The sequence below is a fragment of the Diadema antillarum genome, unplaced genomic scaffold (assembly GCF_040938485.1).
Source record: "Diadema antillarum isolate AM-2024a unplaced genomic scaffold, OU_Dant_1.0 scf00000216, whole genome shotgun sequence".
NCBI classification, from domain to species: domain Eukaryota; kingdom Metazoa; phylum Echinodermata; class Echinoidea; order Diadematoida; family Diadematidae; genus Diadema; species Diadema antillarum.
In genome coordinates, this window is record NW_027271105.1 from 67,092 (window position 1) to 88,347 (window position 21,256).

A 21,256-nucleotide genomic window follows, 5' to 3' on the forward strand; every position below is an offset into this window, starting at 1 on the left:
TGTATTTTTATGACAACATTCTGTTGTTATAACAAAGACGCTATAACAAGGACCTGAAAATCATGCCAATTACCTTGCTACATCAGGTTTTAAACCATATCAGAGCCATAAAAAAAAAGAAATATAACGAGTTGGGACATGCAAAATCACCTGGTTATTGGGGTGTTTGTTATACATGTATGCGACTTCATTATAACGAGGTTCCACTTTACCATTCGATCGTGTCTCAGGACCTTGGTGGGCTACACCCGAGGTGAAAGGTCATCGAGCTGCATAGCGCCGATGTTCAGCGCGGTGGTCGGCGACGTCGCTCCGAGCGAGACCAGTTCGACCTCGGGACTTGAGAAGACAGGACTCTGGTGGAGATCAACGACCTGGGGAAAGACGGCAAGAAATGAAAGGAATCCCTGAAGGGCACATACGGTATACAGGGAGCCTTCGTTATAACGAGGACCAACCATGACAATTAAAGTGTTGCATCAGGTATCTCACTATAATTATCAGGGTTAAAAAAAAAAAATAATGAAGAAATATCAAGAGTTGGGACCTGGGCCCCGTTTCATACAACTTGTTATCAGTGACAAGTTGTGATAGCTGTTACAAGCTACTGAAATCCCTGCATCTGATTGGCTGAGAGCGAATTTGTCATAGAAATGTGGCAGTTGTCACTGATATCAAGTTTTATGAAACAGGACCCTGCTCAATCACCTTGTTATAGCAGGGTTTGGCCACATCCTTCTTCTCCATAACAAGGACCCCAAAATGACAATTGCCTTATCAGGCTTCTCACTATATCGAGGTACAATAGTGAAAAATTATCAAGATTTGGGACACTGCAAAATCGCCTTGTTAAAGAGGGTTTCTGTTATATCCCACCTCTTTATAACGAGGTTCCGCTAAACTTGGTAAGATGCACTAAAACCAACATTGTATGCATCGGTCAACATTTTGTTGCAAATACAGTGGACTCCCGTGATAACGAAGTCCTCGGGACCAGCAGATTTCTTTCGTTATATCGAATTTTCGCTTTAACCCAAGAAATGAACAGTAAAAGAACATAGATTCGATAATTTTGCGACCCGGATTTTTATTTCGTTGTAAACGGAATTTCGTTGTAACCGTGTTCGTTATAACAGGAGTGCACTGTAGTTATGACACTGATGCAGATGGCGATGATTAGTCACTCCCCTCCCTCCCGGTCAATATACATGGAGAAGGCTCGTTGAATAAACACTCACACACACACACACACACACACACACACACACACACACACAGGAAGATAGTTTCAAAATGAAGCTATTCATGTTTACGTCATAGCGGAGCAGTCATCATTTAAGCCTCTCAGGTCCAGTACATTGAAATATCATTGGCCCATCATGTGACGTACAGTCGCCCGTGGTAGGAAGGGAGTACACAGACCTCGCTAACAAAAAGCACGAGGAACCTTAAACGTCAATGTACAGTGTTGTCATTGTTGTTGTAGAACCATCGCTATTTTAATGTCCAAAGTTTCCCTCTACCTATCGATATTATCTTCACGAAAGAGTCATTAAGAAAACAAACACGGTGCATGCATGTGGAGGCGAGGGTTTAAGGGTACTGTATTCGAGTTCAAATTTTAACGTTATCAATATCTGATTATTATGTACAAAACTTAGAAAATGAAATTCCCATTACCAAGGTTCGCTATTCATTGTCGGAGCTCTACAAATGTCCTCAAGCACGAATTCGTTCAGATCCGCACAATCTCTTCGCCACACAAGAGACCTTTAGCCATACAAAGAGGTTCACAGAAAGGTAGGTGATTGACTAGGTGAACCACAGAGTATAACCCCTCGAGAGAGAGTCTGCATTTCATTGGTACTTTACAGAAAGACGCCATCAGTTTAGATCATTTATCGTGTGGCCAGTAATCCCCCAAATCTCTTTTCCCTATCAGAGCAAACCCACGATTGTATGGAGCTCTAAACATTAACATCAGCTTTAAGATCTACGGGTTAAATGGGGAGGGAACCTTCCTCACCTTTCTACTGTAATTACTGCCCCCTCTTTGATAATCTAATCAACTGGTGATTCAAAACGCTTTCTGCGGATTTCGAAGTGAGCTGTTGGTGAAGAAAATGGCACCAGAAAATTATGAAAATACCGCCTCTCACTGGATTTATCAACAGCAATTTATCTTTCTTGCAGCAGGTCTTAAGCAGTTAAGGAAGAAATATTACCACACCACACGCTACGACTGATACGAATTGTATCTGAAGCGCTAAATCTCTTTACATCATCCAGTGGATTAACATTAAAGCTTTAGTAATCACGGGCGATGCATTTGCAAAGAGAAAGATCGATATCGAAACCGTTCCTGTAATTGCATACTTACAAATGGATTTCACTCACATTATTCATCCAGAAAGATCACGCCGTGTGAACGATTCTAAGCATAATACCAGTTACTCAAAACGCTTAAAAAAGTCTTCGGTCGAAAAGACAACGAACTCTGTCAAGGACAGACATACATGGCAAGTCAACAGAAAATTGTCACTGGTCTGTGTCCATGCCTTTAAATACAGATTAACTTTATCGCGACCACTGCCACTTAATCTATTTCCAAAATCATTTAAAGGACAAGTTCACCATCAAAGACATATGGGTTGAGTAAATGCAGCAATATTAGTGGAACACATCAGTGAGAGTTTGAGGAAAATCGGACAATCCGTTCAAAAGTTATGAATTTTTGAAGTTTCTGCTAAGTCATGGTTGGATGAGAAGACTACTATAGCTTGTGATGTCACATGTGTACACTGTACAACGATGTAAAGAAAGAATAAAGAAAATTCAACATATTTTCACTTTTCTCGCATAACAGAAGAACATTCGACTTCTCTCTTTCAGAAGGCAGGGGGAATAATATTACCCTTAACATACGTCAGTAACAAGTCGAAGAAATGTGCACTTTATTCAAAAACTAAAATCTTGTGAAATTCTCCTTTTATTTTCCTTATATCGTTGTACGTATGTGACATCATACACTGTAGTAGTCTTCTTATCCAGCAGTGACTGCGCAGATACTTTAAAAGTCCATAACTTTTGAACGGATTGTCGGATTTTCGCCAAACTCTCACTAATGTGTTCTACTAGTATTGATGCATTCACTCAACCCACATGTATATGAAAGATGGACTTGTCCTTTAATGATGTCAAGAAACTGAGAGGGTTAATAGCGAGTGTGCATCGGTTTCTCTCTTTCTGTGCTAGTGTGTCGAATAAGCACACATGCATATACTATGGACCATATAGGAAATAAACGTGGCACACTGATGACTAACAATATTAAAAACGTCAAGGGGAACAGAAAGTCAAGGACACCTACACAATGTTGTTCATTTAACAGGCGATAACTGATCGTTGAGGGCATCTGTTTTTTTGATGGAAATCATAACCCCGATATAGATCGTAATGATTTCGTGATTCCGCTCCCCCCCCCCCCCAAAAAAAGAGAAAAATAATAATAATAGTGACAGGACAAAATACAAAATAAACAGAAGTGGCTTGTCCACGACGGTGATTCTTAAAATTAAGTAAATGCCGAACTCTCCCTCCAGTTCAACAACACTCTCTTGTGAAAGGTTGAATCTGGGCCCTTCCCAAAATACGGGAGGTACGTGTATCGCCTGCAGGTCTCTAATGACTAACGCTATTCCGATCAAACGTTAAGCTTCCAGTCGGCTGGCTGTACTCTCTTTGTATTGCTCATATGCACACAATTAAATCTATTCATCAACAAAAATAAAATCTAGTTTTTTTGTTCATGAATATAAGATTCAAAGTTTGATAGAGCTTGTGCAAATACATAATGGGCAGTTCCGGCGTTGCGACCATTATTATTTCAGATATTTTTTTTTTCAACTTCAAAACCTCCTTATGATAACACAACTTCATCTTTTTTATTCTGATTTTATAAAATGGAATCACAAACAAATGACCCTAACCCACAGACTTTGAAAGTTTCAACACACTTCAGCGCATTATGTTGTAAATTACTGCATAATTTACTGCATACTTTAATTTACTAAATACTGAAAATATTATCAGGTAAGATGTTTTGTGATACAACAGACAAACACATATGCATCAATGTGATATCTTGATTTTTTTTTTTAAATCACTTCTCCCAAAGGTAAACAGGACCTTTAACTAAGCGAAAATCTAGTTACACTGTAAAAATATCGGTGTTAGATTTAACACCATGGGTGTTAAATCTAACACCGATCAAGTTTCAATAGAGTACCACACCCACAGGTGTAGAAAATGTATTGTGATGGTGTTAAAAAGTGTTCACCTGGCACTTCGTGGTGTTAATTTTACACTGTGGCTGGTGATATTTTTGACACTGCGCTAGAGTTATTTCAATAATGACACCGCATGGTGTTGATTTGATATTGGTGGTGTTAATTTCAACGGTATAACACCCGTCCAGCTTCAATAGGAGGCCACACCAACTGGTGTTACTGTGGTGTAAATGTGTTTACACATTTTTTTTTTCAAAAATCAAGTACTTTATCGGAAAATTCTTTATTGTCTTGTTGAAGTTCAAAAGAAGTGCAGTAACTAAGACACTATTCAAAAAACAATTTTATATTTTGAAATGACACCCGGAGGTGTAAATCTAACACCATAAATGAGCACCGGAAATTTTTCACCAGCTCGGTGTTTCATATTTAACACCGGACTTTTTGCAGTGTAGATGTTTAACCAATTAAACACTTTCCTTGTGAAAGTGTTGAAAGTTAAGTCTTCTACAAGTGTTGCAAAAAGGATTTTACAGAGCTCTATAAAAACATTTTTTTTTTAAAGAATAGGCCTGAAAAAAAAAAAAAAAGATAAGACGACGTTTGCAATGACTAGACACCACAAATTTCCTGCTTCGAAGAGCAGCTATTTACCACAGATTTGACTTATCCCGCCTAAAGTCTTAGCGCTATATAACGAAAGCGATGAAAACACCTGCGCTTTTGATTTATCCCCGGCAGCTTGTCATATTTTCATTCCATTACACAAAATAGTTCGGGGCTATTGCTATTTTACTGTGCGATTTGCCGCTATAAGAGAGAACAATATTTTGCATGCCCTCAATTTGTTTTTGTTTCTGTTGGGTGATATTTTCATTTACTTCGCCGTATCATTCCAGTGGATGCTACTGTAACTTGCAGAGTGTATAATGTGAAAGTTTTAGACCCATAGCTTGGTTTGTAACGTCATACTTTCGTGTAATTGTTCCAAACCTTCCCACCACACACACACACACACACACTGCTATTTCCCTTATGAAAAGATACTGAAAACGACAGGTTCTCCATACTTAATAATGGTACAACGCACAGAACAAATTGCGTTGGTTTCTATATACACGTCTTCCATCATGTCCATACTACAACACGCCACTGACTTGTGAAACACACACATACACACACACATACACACAAATCTTATGTTACATTAGCTTGTATATTCTGGTGTCACGTACAGTCCATAAGTTCATAATTATGAACTATTAAACAATATTTTCTTACAGCATATCAGAGAATACTTCTAATACGAATACTAATACTAATACTAATAGTACTAATATTAATAATTCTAATACTTTTAATACTTCGCATTAGTGTTCCTCTTTATGTATTCGTTGGCTTATCTGTTTATAATCTGTACGCAAGTTTGTTTTATTTTCTTTTATCAACTTGAGTGTCCGCCAATCCAACATGCAGTCCTCTATATCTCTCCTTCTTTCTCCCCCCCCCTCTCTCTCTACACACACACATACATACGCATCCAGACAAATAGATAGATAAATATATAGATACTGTAGATGGATATATAGATAGATAGATAGAGAGATGCTGTAGATATATAGATAGATAGATAGATAGATAGATAGATAGATAGATAGATATATAGATAGATACTGTACATATATATATATATATATATATAGAGTACATATATATATATATAGAGAGAGAGAGAGAGAGAGAGAGATACTGCAGATAGATAGATAGATAGATAAATAGATTGATTGATTGATAGATAGATAGATAGATAGATAGATAGATAGAAAGACAGATAGATAGAGAGAGAGAAAAACAAGAAAGATATATTACTGTTAAAACTTGGTTCTCTTTGCCTTGCGTTTCCCAACTAAGTTGCCCCCTTTCAGTCCCACCTTCCCTTCCCGTCCAACCTCACAGAGTTCGTACCCTCCTCGTATTTACAATAACATTAGGCAAACTTCCACCTGTTGAAAAGAATGCCATTACTTCGGCACACATTACTCAGGACTCTAGAGCTCTTTTCCACCAATGTATCAATTTCTTCCGACTTTTCTTTCCCATACATTCTGTCCCTTCCCCCTCCGCCCCCCCCCCCCCGGACGTTTTATTTGTGATCAATCTGCTGCTATTGACACAGAACCGACTGCGTTTTGTTGGGAAGTGATAACGCATATATTTGCCAGAACCCTTTCTCGAGGACTGAAGTCGGACAAGCAGTTTTACCGCACAACCGACACCCGATGGCAGAGACGCCCTGGGTCACCCGCAAAGTGCAGGTGACCCACTTCTCACCGCTGGCAATCTTCTTCTTGACCTTTGACCCCAAAGGAAGAGGACAGCTTAACCGATAGGGGGAGGAGGCTTCGGAGCCCCTTTTCTCCCGCTCGCATTGAGGAGCGCATGATGGCACAAAAGCGACATTAAATAGTAGCTGCATTCTTTTGCGAAGCTACTTGGGGTTCTGAAACAGCCATACGAACGTTTTACTTAAAGGGGATGACTAGTAACCGATCAGTGGGAATCAGTGGGAATGCTGAGGGATGATTGTTCCAATCCTTGTGGGATTCATTTAAGAGTACATTATATATCTACTGTTGTGTGAAAATTATTTGCTTCAGAACGGTCTCATATTCAAGTAATGTGCAGATTAATGCCCCGTCACTGACCAGGCACGCTAACCTGGAAACATTAAACTGCACATTACTTGAATATGAGACCATTCTGAAGCAAATAATTTTCACACAACAATAGATATATAATGTACTCTTAAATGAATCCCACAAGGATTGGAACAACCATCCTCCAGCATTCCCACTGATTCCCACTGATCGGTTACTAGCCATCCCCTTTAACCCTTCCGGGGCTGCATACATGACTACCACGTGCAACAGTGATACAATTTGAGACTTTCAGCCGCGAAAGGGTTAGCCGAGGTATTTAGCGGACACATGCTTAATTATAGGGTAGATGACCGAAGTTTCCTTCTTCTCCTCCTCCTTCTCCATAATGTTCTCCTTCTTTGTCTTTCTTTCGCTGAAAAAAAAAACAATTGCATCAAACGCTCAAGAAAAATAGAGAGAAAATCAAGAAACGATTTTTTTTCTCTCCCTCCGACAGACTACGACTTCGATGTGACATCGAAAAACATTCTTCAGTACACAAGTAGACTTTCGTCGGAAAGAAAACAGACTCTCCTCCGTAACAAAGTTACACTCTTGACACAAAAAGCGCATTTTGTGTTCTTGCATTGTTGCTGGGTGTGTTTGTTTGTTTGTTTGTTTGTTCGTTTGTTTGTTTTTCAAACTGTTAACTAGTGATTCCACTGGTCCCAAGGAATTTGTTATAAGGAGGGCCTATTGCAATAATTATTTTGCTATCAGCACATTTCTATTGATTTTGAAGGCTTGTCACATGGAAATAGTATTAGAAAGACCATTTTCATTATCATCCGCAATTTTGTGTCTTCACTGTGACAACTGTGAAAACTGTCGTCCAAATTTTCTCCGAAGAAATTGTCGCTATGGCGACTGGTATGCCTCCGCCATAAATCATGATTCTCCTAATAGATCTATAGTGTATCTTGACAATGTGTGATGATAGTTTCACATTATTGGCAAAATATGAGAATGACTTGTTTGTCACAAATGTGTTGAATGTTCACTTTCCTTGAACTAGGTTTAACTGGATGAATAGCTAGATTTCTAAGAGACCATGTATTTAGAGATTTGAGGACTTTCACTTGACTTTTGACCCTTTTATAAGTTTATGCATTAAGTAATTGTCGAGGTATGGAGAAAAAAGTGTAATTTCTGAATCTCTATTGGGTAATGCATGTATACACCAACTTTCAAAAAAAAAAATCCTGCGGGCATTGCATAAATATGAGGAAAAAGGTGAATCTTTGAAGAGTTGACCTCGATCTTTTACCCCTGACCTTTGACCCCTTGGCCCCGAAATTCCCTATATAATCACTGCCAGTCATTACATGCCTATGTAGTATGTTCCATGAAGATACCTTCGATTTCCGAGATATGGAGGAAAAAGAGAAATTTTAACATTTTCACTTGACCTTTGACCCCTTGACCCAAAACTCTAACAGAGAATCTTTATTTGGTACAACATGTACAGTATACACTAAGTTTCAAAAAATACCTTAAGTCATCACATAGATATGGGGGAATAGTGAAATTTTGAGCATTTGACCTTGACCTTTGACCTTGAGCATCTGCACCCAAAAGTTGATAGGCACAACTTCACCCCCTTATACATATACATGCCAAGTTTTATTAGGATACCTCAAACGGTTTATTAGTTACACTGTCCACAAAATTGATTACGGACGGACGGACGGAGGACGGACAACCCGAAAACACAATGCCTCCGGCACCACTTCGTGCCGGAGGAATAAAAAAGCATTAAAAGAGCCATTTAAAGCCTTACAATTGTGGCGAGTGGTTTGTGCGGCACGGAGACGAACGCAACACGCTGCCTCTCCCCATTCTGTATCAAATGTGACACCGAATGAGAACAGCGCTGGCTCAATGGGTCAGCGAACACACACTGGTCTAGTCTAAATATCACCTTACCCAAAATGGCTGTCCGAGCCACGCGAGCTTCCGAAGGGATCCGAATGGACGCACACTCACAGTGCGCATGCGCATGAAGAGAGGCCAAAAGAGTCAAGCGTCTTCTGGCCTCTCTCCTCCAATCACCGCAGCTCGCGGGCACAATGTTTGTGTATGATGCGTACACACACACACACACGTGTCTCAATGGCAGCATTGTCCCACACGTTTATGGATAGCACTGCAGATTTCGTTCGTTCGGAGGAGTTACGCAATAACATACCATAGGAGTGACGATCGTCCGACTCGCAAGAAATGACCAAGGTCGAAATTGGTGCGTAGCACTGTTTTGATATTTAAAAAAAGAAAAAGCGAGGATTTGAATAATTGTTATACAACAGTTTCGTCTATCATGATTGTGATAACTCAAGAAAAGCAATGTTTTTACGTTTTACCCTGGGAAATTCCAAACAATATTGTAGATTGAATTGACGGCATGAAGACTTATGTTTAACTCACAGCTTTAGTCTAGGACTTCTTCAAAAGTAGGACATGATGCTTAATCCACAGCTTAGTCTAGGACTTCATCAAGGCTAGTACATGTTAAATCCTGAACATGTCTATAGAACTTTTTAAAAAGTAGGACACGATGTTTAACTTACAGCTTAGTCTAGGACTTCTTCAAGACTAGGACATGTTTAATCCAGAACTTAGTCTAGAACTTCTTCAAAATTAGGACATGATGTTTAACTCACAGTTTAGTCTAGGACTTCTTCAAGACTAGGACATGTTTAATCCAGAACTTAGTCTAGAACTTCTTCAAAAGTTGGACATGATGTTTAAGTCACAGTTTAGTCTAGAACTTCTTCAAGACTAGGACATGTTTAATCCAGAATTTAGTCTAGAACTTCTTCAAAATTAGGACATGATGCTAACTCACAATTTAGTCTAGGACTTCTTCAAGACTAGGACATGTCGAATCCAGAACTTAGTCTGGAACTTCTTCAAAGGCAGGAGATAATGTTTAATCCACAGCTTAGTCTAGAACTTCTTCAAGACTTCTTTGAGACTTCTTTAAGAATCAATAAAAAGAGGGCCAACGAGATTTCACATTGCTCTTTTCTAAATCAGAAGTGACGATTTCTAATATTTCGTTTAGTCCGCTTTTGTTGTCAATGCAAATTCTTTTACCATTCACCACTCCAATAACATTTCCCATTTTATGTCGTCGTGGGGGGCGATATTGGTTCAACTTGTGTATTATGTATTACTATAGGCATTCTTTTTTTAACACATCATTGTGAGCAATTGGGTAATTTGCTAGTTATTGTTTTGATCAAGACTTTGAACTTTTGAGGAGGAATACTGAACAATATGAATTCGAGTCACTGACACCGTCAGTTGTAGTTTTATAAAAAACTAGATATATCGCTACGGCGACTGATATGCCTCCGCCATAATGCATGGTTCTCCTAAACTGATGATTTTTTACTTGACTTTTGACCCTTTTATAAGTTTATGCATTGAGTAATTTTCAAGGTATTGAGAAAAAGTATAATTTCAGTATCAAATGGGAAAATAGCATTATCTAAAAATGGCCTTTGACCTTTGACCTCACAGTTCCAAAGAGAATCACTGTTAGGTTGAACATGCATAAATATGTAAGTTTCATGATGATACCTTGAGTTACTTTTGAGATATGGAGGAAAAAGTGCAATTCAGCACTTTCATTTGACCTTTGACCTTTGACCTTTTGGCAAGAAACTTCCCACAGAATATATATTGGGTAATACATGTATACATCAAGTTAAAAAAAAAAAAAAAACCTTCAGGCATTGCATAAATATAAGGAAAGTAGTGATATTTTGAGGAGTTGACCTTGACCTTTGATCCCTGACCTTTGAACCATGACCCCCAACTTCCCTAGATAATCACTGCCCATTAGAACAAGCATATATACTAAGTTCCATGAAGATACCTTGAACCATTTGCGAGATATGGAGAAAAACATGAATTTTCAACCTTTTTCACAAAATAACCTGTGACCTTTGACCTTTGACCCCGTGACCCTAAAATCCAAACAAAGTATTTTCCCCCAGGATATACCCTCATACCAAGTTTGATGTAAAACCACCACACGGTTCTTGAGATATTGACAAAAACAAAACGGGACGGAAGTACGTACGGACGGACAGACGGACGGACGGACGGACGGACGGACGGACGGACGGACGTACGTACGGACGACCCGAAAACATAATGCCTCCGGCCACTTCGTTGGCGGAGGCATAAAAAATAATCAAAGAAAGTGTGAGCAACACGCGCGCGCGTGTGCGTTTGTACAAATTCAGTTGTGGGGATATGCAACTTCTTATCATTTACTTTGTGAAAGATAGAAACAGACGACAAAACAAACATTTTGTTTGTTTTGTCTTCATGATGGGAGTCTGCAGGTATATGACCAACTGTTGGAAGATGCAAGCACGGTAGCAGATGGAATAGAATGACTTTATTGTGGCTTTTTAAAATCTGAATACTACAAAAACTTATCATTATTCTTTTTCTTTTGCCATAAGAACCAAAAATATCTGCGTCTGCTTTTGTCCCTTTCCCACAGGAAAAAATATCCAACATTTAACAGGTGTCTCGATCGAACTAGTATACCACATTATCTTTTCCAAACGGAAGTGTGCTAGGAATCGAACTTTTCGTTTTAATTTGCCGTGTCATTTCCACAGGCAAGTGATCTCGGCAACACGTCAGCGGTTCTTAGAGACATTGGGACCGACAGAGTAACGTGTCGGAAAGCTGAAGATGCACTGAGGGCATCTTTTGTGTTTACTTTGGTAAGGTAATGTTACCACCAATATATGCTTGAAACATTCGCTGTGGTTATCATACCGCATGCCGCCTATAGATAATGATCAACGTGTATTCCAAGACGCAGCTCCTTTTGAAAAATATTGAGTGCAGTGGATTTTCGAAAACGGTCCCGCACTCTTGGCGAAAAAAAAAACTAAACAAAACAAAAACAAAACAAACAAGCACACACACACAAAAAAAAAAACACACATGCACACACACAAGTTCTCTCTCTCCATCTCTTTCTCTGTCTTTCTGCTCATGCGTAGATTGTTATTTTGAACCGGCTTCGATCAGCCGTGGGGCACTAACCATGCAGGAAATGAAGACCTCTTTCACTGCGTGGATCCCCTCCCCCCCCCCCCCCCATATTGCTTTGTGGCACAGCAAAGAGAGAAGGGCTAATGTAGGTATGGGGGCATGTGGCAACTTTTCGCCTCAACCTGCCGAAATCATGATAACATTATAGAGCGGATAATAGGATTAAATGAAATGAAAAAAGGATTTGCCATATTGCCAATTTCTCACTGCAAACACAGAAAAAGCCCACGAGGAGTTTCCCTTTTTTCCCCTTTTCACTTAACCCTTCCAAGTCTTACCGACACCACACTCACGCCAAAGTTCTAAAAGAAACGCTTTAGCAAAATTATATAGACTTCACAGACTTAACCAACGTGCAGGAGTTGTGGTTTAGTGACTTCCGACAGATTTGACGCGGCTTCAACTCAGATCTCTGCATCATATAGCAAGGCCTCAATTCGTGGCAGAGTTTTCTCCAAAAAGTTGAGAAAGGGCATCGCCGCTTGACGCAGATGATTAATAATTATTCAATAATTTGTACCTAACAATGATTTTAGGTTGTTTTCCGTTGTCTGTTTGTTTGTTTGTTTATCTGGTTGGTTGGTTGGCTGTTTTTGTTGTTTATTTTTGTTTTGTTTTGTTTTGTTTTGGGGTTTTTTTGGGGGGGAGGGGGCGGCACTGCAATAAGTTGTCACTTATAGACTTAAAGAGGATGGCTAGTAACTGATCAGTGGGAATCAGTGGGAATGCTGGGGGATGATTGTTCCAATCCTTGTGGGATTCATTTAAGAGTCCATTATCTATTGTTGTGTGAAAAATTATTTGCTTCAGAACGGCCTCATATTCAAATAAGTTCAATGCCCCGTCACTGTACAGGCATGCTAACCCGGAAACATTAAACTGCACATTACTTGAATATGAGACCATTCTGAAGCAAATAATATTCACACAACAATAGATATATAATGTACTCTTAAATGAATCCCACAAGGATTGGAACAATTATCCCCAGCATTCCCACTGATTCCCACTGATCAGTTACTAGCCATCCCCTTTAAACGACAGATGCGCTCGCTCGAATGGCGCGTATATGAAGTGCAATTCCACGTCGTGTTAAAGTTGGCCTTCAATTATAAAAAGAAAATAGCATAAAAACCGGAGACAGAGAGTTATAGAAGTTCTATCAAATCTACGCTAAAATAATGGAGAGTCACATTTTTTTTTTCAACGCAACAGTGATATCAATGGCAACTGCATAATATGCGAATTCGGTGAAGTGATGATGTAATCACCTCGCGTGTCTCCCTCTGACCTAGACGAAATCTTCGCGGGAGTTCAATTTCGCCAAAGCCGACCTCGCAAAAGTCGGTGAATTTGGTAAGTGGAAGAAAATTCTACCCCGCGATGAATGTAAACATGTGTTTATCCTATAGTGTATAAGTCCAAGTTTCACATTTTAAATCGAAAGTGTTAATCAGGTCCATTTGGATGCGACTTTAATAGACAAGGTTGACTCCATGAAACATGACGTCACTAAGAAAAACTTAGTGATAACCTTGTTATAATAAACTTGTAATAAAATAACGTTAATGTTTTTTGTTTTGTTTGTGTGTTTGTTATTTTTCTTTTGTTATTGTTGGGTTTATTTTTTTTTGATAGGGCTGTAACTTCTGTGTTATCAACTAAAACCACGACTTTTATGATATCGAGTGCGTAAAGCCTTCAGAGTTTTGCAAGTGGATGACATTATTACCTCATTAAGTCTGCAGACTTGGCCGCGACCAAGATTACTATTCGGTGGCATCATCTAAAATTGAATAAGTCTATAACTTTCTTATTTTTCAAATTGATAAAATCCTTTCATCGAGTTGTTTTTATTGCAACTGATTGACAAATTGTCCTACATTCATCGACGAAAATAAGTACTGAATTGATCAGTGTCGTATAGTAGTATTTATTTACGTCGATGTTATAGGGCAATTTGTCAATCGGTTGCAATAAAAGTACAAGCACTACATTGATCAGTGTTTTAGCAATGCTCGTTACGTCGATGTAGGGCAATTTATCAGTTTCTTATTTTCAGACCATTTTTGTACCCGATACAATCATGTATAATTTGCAAAATTACGCCAACTTATTTCGGGACAATAATAATAACACATTACATTTGTAATGCGCTTAATACAATGTTTCTAAGCGCAAGGGGAATTAATGAAATTTAGACATTTATCATGTTTATATTTCGATCTTGGTCTTTCATCTCCAAACTTGTAGAAATGTTTTTCCTATACATAATCTGAGACTTTCTTTTCATTCATAGTATTGTCTAAAGTTTGATAAAATTGAGATCACCACATCCTTGCGCCTTTTGAATAGTGACAGTTTTGCGCTTATGTACCACTACACAATACTTTTTGCACGAACACCAGAACTACAACAGTCAACCTCAGCTGTGGTCTTTGATCTTCGATGATCACTTTTCTTACAAATTCAACTAATTCATTAACAAGTCATTAATTTTGGTTCCCGTGTGGTACGTTTTATCAGATTGTCTATTTGATAGAAATCTTTAGGTTAATGGAATACACAGTGAAACCCGCAGACACGCGCATACAGACCGCCAAAACGATTTGCCAAAAATATAATTTCTAAAGTCATTACCATTCTGTTAATACAGCTACATACATGCCACCACTGATCAGGTAAGAGAGAGGGTGATATTGACCGAAACAGTCAAGTTCCTGTCTTTGACCTCAAGCTTTGAACATTGGTCTCCAATAGACTTTAAAAGAAAAATGAATTTATGCATTGAGTTGTTCCTGTTTATACTGATAAACTTCAAGGTAAGAAGAAATTACGCAGACAATTTCTGGAGACGGCCACAATTACATTAAAGCAAGTTAGCCGATTGCAAACGCAGTGTAACACTTTTATGTTAGAAACTGGGGCAAATCTTTCCTTATTTTTTTGACGGGAAGCAAACATTAAAAACTTTGGGCGATATGAGAGGAAAATTACACATGGCGGTATCAGGTGACCCTTTCTTAGCCAATCAGAATCTGATTAGGATACATGTCCCATTTCAAATAATCAACAAAGTGGGACAAGCATTTGTACCCTTGATATTCAATCCCTTCACGAACAGGACAAATAGGAAATAATTCTTGAAGGAAATGTTGAGAAACGGGATCCTTGCTTTCTATCCCTTGCGCAGATCAGTTACACCAAAAATGCCTAACACGATTATTCATGATATTCCCTCACTGTATACATTTCATGAAACTTTAAAGCGCAAATCCACTTCATTCAAGTTGGCGATCGCAACTAGAATAACATAAAATGAACGCAAATCCGGCAAATACTTGCATAAATCATTGGGAGAGGTTAAGTGATTTCAAAATTAACATGTCAAAGAACAATGCTAATGTGTCGCAGTCATGTAATAATTCCAATCGAGTGAGGCAATGGCATGATAATTTCAAAACAATCTAAAAGTGTTCAAACGTGAGCTTATGAAGACATACGCGTCAACAGATTTGCTCGACAATTCGGTAGCAACAACCCCTGCCATCTTCACTAGTTAACGTTGTACGGATTAAGTTATAGCGAAGGAAACAGAATATTCATATTAATTTAATTCTAAAAAGAGGAGATTACATGCCTTTTAAGTGAAGGTCAAAGGATGCAACAAATATTACTGTTTCCTTAAAAACAAAAAACATGTGCAACTTCAAATCTGATGGGACATCAAAATTCCGACGACTTTCTCATTTTATGTCTGACAGTAACGAAACTTCTTTAATTCTTTGTTTGACTTTAGTTAAAGGGATCGTACAGTTTTGGTTGAGACCTAATTTCAGGTTTCTAACATTTTTTTGGTGAGATAATCAGAAACCTCTTATGAAATATGAAAGAACATGTAATTCCATGAGGAATTCAACGTTTATTTGATGAAAATTGGTTTTGAAATGTCTGAGATATCAAAAAAGAGCAATTCTACTAAAGTGTGGGACCCACACTTTATCACGATTGCTTTGTTTTACTTTGTTTTTGGATGTTTCAGTCATTCCAAACCCGATTTTCATCAAATAAACTTTGAATTCCTCTTAAAATGGTATGCTCTGTACTATATAATAAGTGTTTTCTTGGTATCTCGCAAAAATTTAAAAGCCCAATTCTCATCTCCACCAATACTGTACTATCCCTTTAACTCTTATCTAAAATCAGCCGGAGCATGGCGTGACGTTGCTCTTCAAACCAGAGAACGAATTCTATCCTTTTTCCTTACCTCCTTAACAGTCTAAAACATGTCTGTCAAAATGCCTTGAAATAATCATAAATGTTCATAGCTATCTTCAGCTATAAATCTCTACTTATATCCGCACATTCTGAAGCAATTACGTCAAAAGTGATTTGCAAACGAAAAAACAAACAAACAAACAAACAAAACTCCGACATTTGATTGTTGGTGGTCCTATGTAAATTCCCAGAGATGTTCAAAATAAAGCTTTCTCCCCCTCCCCCCCCCCCCCCCAATTGGCTTAAGTTGTCAAAATAAAGTGCACTAAGTGTGGGATGTATATCCGCTGCATCATATCGATATCCTTAGCTATGAAACGCACATCGATTCAAGACTCTAAGATTTTCACTCCCACCACCTGGCGATTTTCACGGAGAAGGAGGGATATAACTTCCATCAACCGACTTACCTGTGATTTCCGCAGCGGGGTCGGCGTATGGAAGGACTTGAAAGAATGCTCGGCTCTCGCAGATCTACACGAGCGGGGAAAAGAAATAGAAAAGAAAACGATGCAACTTAAAGTTTGGCCCATTTGCACATTGAGGTGTTAACCTCATTGCAAGGCAGTAGACGGTGCCCCTTTCACACGAAAATCGATAACATACCACACAGAATGTGGACAACAACATACACAAAAAATGACGTGTATAAAGAATGAAAATTTGTTTAATTGCAGTCAAGCTTGCTCCTATCGATCGGAAATATACATTGACATGTAGGAAGACAAAAGATGATTCATTTATTGTTTACTCTTTCATCCCCCCCCCCCCCTTGTGCTTTTTGATGTGCTTACTGTTCCCAACATCGTTGGCTCGCACGTGCCATTAATTTCCGCTTATCGCATCCAATTACACTTGCCCCTCCCAACTTGTTTAACTCCATTGTATGCAATGCTCCCCCATCCCCCAAGTGGGATTTCCCCTTTTGTCCTTGGTTTCACCCCACCACTGGTCCCTTTAGAGATGCCGACATCCTTTTCCTAGAATGTTCTTCGGCGTATCACTCGGAAATGAACAAATTGCAGCTTAAAAGAGGCATCCCAATTCCCATACTATGTTAAAGACAGTGAGAGTTACAGATAGCAAAAGTTTTTAAAGTTCACGAAAGTCGGACAAAAGCAAGAAAGTTGTGGAGTTACATTGTATAAGGTTCACATGTTGTCATGAAGCGACTATGTTGGTCACAATTTCATAGGATGCAAATCAGAGCTGATACCACATCTTTTCTATTCACGTGTCAATTAAAATATAATATCAAAATGTTTGTAAACAATTGGGAAGGTTCAGCAACTTTTAGATTATCACAGCTCTAGAACAGATTGAAGCGCGGGGTATTTGTTTTCCTTTCAAGAGAAGGAAAATAAACAGCAAGCATTATGAGCATACACATGATGTCACAAAATTCCATGTTCTCATGTGTACATTCCTTCGACTTGCTACCAACATATGTTCAGAGTAATATTATTCCCCTATCTTCTTAAGAAGGAAAGTCAAGTGCTTTTTCATCACGCAAGAAAAATCAAACAAATGTGGAATTATCTTAAAGTTTTCTTCATATCATTATACTATAACATCACAAAGTATTGTCGTCCTATCCGGTGATGACGGCACATTAATTTAACAACTTTTATAACTGATATAACTTTTGAAAATATCGTCCGCTTTCTCCTAAACTTCAATAACGCGTGTCTTCTACTATTTCTGCATTCACTAAATCCATTCATACGTATATATAAAAGAATATCTGGGGAATATTTTTCTTCAAACAGGAATTCCAGTGACGTTTTGAGAGCATTCCAATGGGAGCCTTGCAACGCCATTATATCATCATCTCTTTCATGTACATATCCAGCGATTCTTTAACCATCACATCACCGTGATTTGCACGATATCGTGTGTTACTTTATTCCGATTTAATGAGCTTTCACTATTCACTTTATTACTGTATGAAACAGAAATAACAATAAACAAAATGATTGTCGTTCAATTTATGTGATAAACTTCGAACTTGGGCGACTTAAGGTAACGAGCAAGTGTTCATAAAGCGTTTCAACTACAGAAAGTCATGAAATCTTCTAATGGTATGCGTTGTTGAACACCTGTGACGAGGGCAAAATTCGTAGTATTCTGGCGTAGCTCACCATGCAGATGCCATGTGACATTATCCGTTATCGTTTCGAAGTAATCAGCTCTTAAAAGATCGAAGCAGTTAGCACCATTCAAATGACAAGATGAGTGATTGTCAAACTGAAGTGTGATCCGTTGTGACTTACGTTGTTGCTAACATTATCAAAGAAGTATGTGATGACGCAATAATGATGTAAGCAGAACGCAATGACACATCGATCGATCAGTTATGAGTATTCACGACATCAAGCTCTCAGAATTTCGTAGGCGATTTCACTCTTTTGGGAACAGCATCTAAAATTGCACTTGATATTACATGAAACCGGGCTACAAATGTAAAAAAACAAAAACAAAAACAAAACAGATCTGAATGCATTAACTTTCTCCCTCTCTCTTCCTTTCTCTCTCTGTCTATCTCTCTCTCTCCAATGCGATCTCTCCTAAAGTCAAAAGAACTGGATGACTGGCACGTTTCAAACTCTCTCAGGAAACTTCGGAACACACGCCAAAAATCGTAAATAATCAAATTTCTTGATAAAAGCTCTGGAAAATTTGACAGTGGATAATATGTTGCACACTGTACTCTCATGCCATCCGAAATCTTTTAGTGCACAGTCACACTATCACGACTATGTTCAATTAACTTCCGCGTATAAAAGTAAAATCAAGCACACAGTCTTATCTACATTTGACACGAGATGAAAAATTAATACATTGTAAAATGTTCCATTTGTTAATGTTGTGTGGGTTTCTTTTTTCGGGAGGGGGGTACTAAATAGTGAATTCATGTAGTTGTCTCATAGCACTGGTTCTAGTCTTATCATTTCACCTATTAAAAACTTCTCACGCCGTAGGAGTAGCTATGTCGCTAGATTGAACTCATCATTACTGATACCACTGTGTATATTGTGTATACCACTGGCAATAAACCGCATTCCCGCATGTGATCACAGATATAGAGTGACGTTGGTTTAAAGTCCATTTTCCTCAAACAAGTCAGACTTTCTTGACAAATTCTCGAACTCTCCCAAAATCCAACACTTGTGGAGATTGGAAGACGTAACTCAGAATCCTACTAGGAACACCATTGTAGATATTATACCGTCTACAACATTTTATACTTTGTCAACAGACCTTCAATTGAATAAATATTAAAAAAAAAAAAAAAAAAGAAGCGAAAGGTAAATCCGGCCTGTACAAATCCTCGGTGTGCATCGGGAGTTTTAAACAGCAAACTATCGCTTAAGACACTCTGAGAACATCGGAAGGGATCTAGCCCTTGACAACTTTGAATAATTCAAGATACATCGTGAATCGGTTTCCTCAATTTACAGAGAATTCCAGTCCTTGGTGAGCAATTGTAACTGTTGCAATCTTTCACGGAACCGTTTTTATTTCATTTTCCTTGTTATCTTTCTATCTCTTCTCTTTTATTAGGGTTAAACTAACATCAGCCTTGGTCTGTAGACCTCGTGAAAAGCCCACATGATTTTTCAGTGATTATCCAGTATGAATCTACAATAATGAAGACCTATTCAAGCTCTTCACTTCCCCTGGACCCCCCTCCGACAAGCTCTGTGTGTGTAGCCTGTTTTTGCGGGCGAGTTTTCTGTAGAGGGTCCCCGCCTCTGGGTATGAATTGGCACCCCGGGGTTCCTTTCCCCCCACAGTCTAAACCCTGACACCCTATTAATCTCCAGTGTACCCCAGCACAATGGCGACATAAAAGAAAAAGGGGCTGGGATTTTTTAAGATAACATTAGCATAGAAAAGAGCAACATGAGGTCTTGAAAACAGAACGAGAGAAAGACAGACAGACAGACAAACAGAGGTAGAAGAAAAGCAGAGGAAACTTCCTGGCTCCGTTTGCAACATGTGTAAGGGGTAGCAAGAGTGATGAAGCAGGACCAACAGTCCCAAATTACTGACTGGTGGGGAGGGTCAACTACAGGACGTTCAGGCCGATCCGGATGGTTTAAAAATACTATTTAAGAAGGTTATAAAGTCGCAAAGCGTAGCAGCCGGATCTCTATCTTCCCAACATAGCAATGCAATCCCTGAAGGTTATTTACTCCTCCCCCCCCCCCCCCCATTTGTCAACAACTATGGGTATTTCGAAGTACTGTATCACCATCGTTATTTTATTCGTAGTGCCTATACTTTAGCATAATATGATTATATAACAAATATGTGTGCACATTGTCAGCTTTTCTTGGAAACAATTTTCGCCAAGAAGACCAAAACGCAGCTTGTGCCACTCCTGCGTGCGATGCACAATGGTATTACCCGCTAATTCAATAAATCACAATTCTGTATACCAAGTACTGAGTATCCGTCGACAACTGGTCGCAAAGTTTTCTCGATTTTTCTCGGGTTTCGTTTTGTTGTTTGTTTGTTTTTTTAACCATTGCATACAATGCTAGTACAAAAATGCAATTGCGCTAAAACTAAGTATTATTTTTATTGTTTTGTATTGTTTGTCATTATTGACATGACAACTGTTCAATGAGACAACAATAAACAGAGTGAGACAATTCTTTCAATTTCGGTAAATCATCTAACAATGAGGGAAATGAGCAGTTCAGAATAATAATTTTTTTGACATAATTTGTGACGACAAGCGGAGAAAGTACTGGAATTTTAATCAGCATTCCAGAATGTTCTTCTCCTTCTGAGCCCTTCAACTGTGATGGAATCACGAAGGAGGTCAGTGAGTAGCGAGTCTTAGATCTGCGACGCGAACGCTTAAGACGACGCTATAAGGCTTAAAGTGGT

The 21,256-nt window shown here is 38.7% G+C and overlaps 1 pseudogene; it reads right to left on the reverse strand.

The window, feature by feature from the left end:
* Positions 1–242: 242 nt before the first annotated feature.
* Positions 243–21,256, reverse strand: part of LOC139724480 (uncharacterized) — a 42,408-nt pseudogene continuing 21,394 nt past the window's right edge.